Below are 3,518 nucleotides of genomic sequence, written 5' to 3' on the forward strand. Positions count from 1 at the left end.
GATTCCATTATGTCTTTTAAGATCACCTTAAACCTTGTGACTTCCAACCTTTGACACAAAAACATCTCGTTACTTTGTTTCACAAGAAGTACTTTGAAGATAACTACTTGAATGAAACAAGATTTTGTTGCTGAAATGAAAGCCTATCTAATCTGTTACACAGGAGAGTGTGATATTGACTAGCTTGGTCAATATGCTATCAGTCTGTTGTAATGAATGTGTACATTGGAAAACATCCTTTCACAATGTTTGGGATGTTTTTGAAGGTTGATTGTTTGGAAAAAAACTCACAGCAAAATTTCCATTCACCGGCAGTCTCAACCAAAGATCCTAGAGGACAAGATAGACCACTCCTCGAAAAACGCGTAGTATGACGTGTGTGACCGTCGACGCCATATTGTTAAGCATTTATTGGGCTGTAATGGCGTCCTCAGCTAAATCTACATCTCACTGCTCCGCTATCAACTGTTCTAATCGTAAATCTAAACGACCAGAGCTGTCATTCTTTAGGTTCCCCAATAAAAAAGAAAGGTAAGGATATATTATTATAATTTTCAGTCGATATTCTGTCGTGAAAATGTTATTTTCTGTTCTCCCATCAACAGCCATTGGGAAATGGGTTTGTCGGTACATTATAAAGTTATTAGACTTATGTTTAATAGATCTTTACTTACCATAATAATAAAGACAGTTTTAACACTTCTGTACATTTTAGGTTTTGTTCTTGTAAGGGATTTATTTCCAAAATATGGCCCGCGGACACATTAGGCCCAGTGGCCACGGGATTTTTCGAGCTCAGATTCGTGTCCGAGAATGCGGCGGCTGTTACCTATTATATCCCTCGAATTGCCGAGACATCACAAGCAAAGATCACAAGCCCGCCGTGATCACAAGCCCGCCCATTCAAATATTATACAACTCTGCTCTATCATCTTTGGGTGCAATGGTGGGTCGGGGGGTTAGGCGGCGGCGGCCGCAATCAAAGATACGAGAGCAGCTCTGCTCTATAATCTTTGGTCGGAATGGGACGGCTGCGCGTTATAATGTGCTATCGTTCCACTCCCTCTCCCCCTTCTCCCTCTCCCCCATCTCCCTGTCCCCCTTCTCCCTCTCCCCCCTTCTCCCTCCTTCTCCCTCTCCCCCCTTTTCCCCTTCTCCCTCTCCCCATCTCCCTCTCCCCCCCCATCTCCCTCTCCCCCTTCTCCCTCTCTTCTGTCTCCCCTCTCTTTCGATCTCTCTCTCCCCTCTTTTCTCTCGATCTCTCTCTCTCCCTCTCTTCTCTCGATCTCCCTCCCTTCCCTCTCTCCCTCCCTTACCTCTTCGTGAGAGTTGGCAGCTCTGCTATGCCTTGGGTCCAAAAGAGGATAGAAAGAAAATACTTAATGGTCTTTGTAAGAAGATTTTAATAAGCTCTTCTACATTTAAGGTAAATTGACATATTAGAGGCAAAATACATCTTCAACATACAGATCTCCACACAACTGAAAACAATTGCATTTAAGTGATATATCATCCATTGTTCAGGCATGTAGTTATGATCATCTTTCTTCTTATTAGTTAATCCTAAATGATATCTCCTGTAATTTCAGATGTCAACAGTGGGTCCAGAATACTCATCGACAAGATCTCTTGCACCGAACTGCAGAGTATTTGTCAAATAACTGCCGTCTTATGTACATTGTGTGAAATTGTGATTTGTTAACTGCACAAAACTAATGCAAATGGCGATACATGCCTGCATTTGGCCCATACCCCTCTAAACCTGTCCTAACCATCAAATAACCTAACAGAACTGTCATGAGGAAAGATTTAAAAGACTAGGCTTGTATTCACTGGAGTTTAGAAGGATGAGGGGGGATCTTATCATATTGTTTACAGTGTACTATGTTTACAGATTCTGTTGTGCTGCTGAAAGTAAGAATTTAATTGTTCTATCTGGGACAAGCTAGATGCAGGAAAATTGTTCTACATGACAATAAAACCCTCTTGTTAGATGCAAGGGGATCTTATAGAAACATCTAAATGAATAAAAGGACTGAACAAGCTAGATACAGGAAAAATGTTCCCAATGTTGGGCGAGTCCAGAACCAGGGGCCACAGTCTTAGAACAAAGGGGAGGCCATTTAAGACTGAGGTGAGAAAAAACTTTTTCACCCAGAGAGTTGTGAATTTGTGGAATTCCCTGCCACAGAGGGCAGTGGAGGCCAAATCACTGGGTGGATTTAAGAGAGAGTTAGATAGACCTCTAGGGGCTAGTGGAATCAAGGGGTATGGGGAGAAGGCAGGCATGGGTTATCGATTGGGGCTGATCAGCCATGATCACAATGAATGGCGGTGTTGGGTCGAAGTGCCAAATGGCCTCCTCCTGCACCTATTTTCTATATTTCTAAAACACTCATCCAGCAATCCTCGAGCCCACCAGCTCATCCCGTAGTCAATTCATCAGCTTTTCCATAAGAACTTCCATCAGTTCTTGCAAAAGAATGACAATCAGCCAATCTCGATTACCCTCAGCCCATCAAGCAGTCCCTTAATTCGCACAGAAGTCTGAACTATTGAATGCTCACTGCATCTCTTTCCATGTCAGCAAGTTAATATCCAGCTGCATATGAACCATGTGAAAAATGAATAAATAGATGCATGTGGTGCAGTGATTTGTGCAGCACTATAGGCCTGGAGACCAAGAGGAGTTCACCATTGAACGGAGTTTGAACGGGGGGCTTGAGGCCCCCGACCGAGGAAGAACAAAAGGAAGGGACTTGAACTTTATTTCGCCTTCCATCACAGTGAGGAATGTGTAGGAGTCACTTTGGTGAATGTCCGTATTAAAATGTGTTTTTGAGTGCTGTTGCTTTTAATTGTATGACTGACCTGGCCAATGAAATTCCTCGTATATTGCAAAACATACTTGGAAAATAAAATCTGATTATGATTCTGAAAAGCCTTTCCCTTCCATACTCTTTCCTCTCTTTGATCTTTTTGCAGCTGACTGCCTTTCTGTACATGTTGCAAGAGATTGTCGCGGCATCCAGCATCCTCGGAGAATGTAGAATTAAAGGCAGTTTTAAAGATGGTTATTTGCCTCAAAATTGGGTTATTGTATCTCCAGAACCTCCCCAGAGGCTCTGGGAGACACAAGGTTCAAGAGGGAACACAAAAAGCCTAATTAGGAAGAATATTAAGAGTAAGATTTTCAATTAAAGTACTGTAATTGATGGAAACTTGCCTTTAAATTGGTTCCTGGATGAAACCCTGATGGTTCTCACATTGTCTCTTTAAATTTACTCTCCTTTTCACACTTGCATTAAAACACACAGCCACCACCATTCACAGTGATACTGCCCGGCAGTCTCATAATTACAGTCTACACAGCTACCTTGACAGCCACACAAAATGATGTAAATAAAAATTGTTTTCCTGTTTAAGAAGTTCAATTGAGAATGATTTGAAATTGTGGGGGTTGATACAAAATACTGTTGACCCACAAATGTGTGTTGATATGAGACATTCACATTTAA

At 41.9% G+C, this 3,518-nt stretch overlaps 1 long non-coding RNA gene across 1 annotated transcript; it reads left to right on the forward strand.

Annotated features, from left to right (window-relative positions):
• The first annotated feature begins 324 nt into the window (after positions 1–324).
• Positions 325–2,941, forward strand: LOC129707767 (uncharacterized). The gene is made up of 2 exons (XR_008725234.1): positions 325–531; positions 1,590–2,941. It is a non-coding gene; the product is annotated as an uncharacterized LOC129707767 (long non-coding RNA).
• The last annotated feature ends 577 nt before the right edge of the window (positions 2,942–3,518 follow it).

Source organism: Leucoraja erinacea, chromosome 22 (assembly GCF_028641065.1).
Source record: "Leucoraja erinacea ecotype New England chromosome 22, Leri_hhj_1, whole genome shotgun sequence".
In the NCBI taxonomy this organism is placed as follows: domain Eukaryota; kingdom Metazoa; phylum Chordata; class Chondrichthyes; order Rajiformes; family Rajidae; genus Leucoraja; species Leucoraja erinaceus.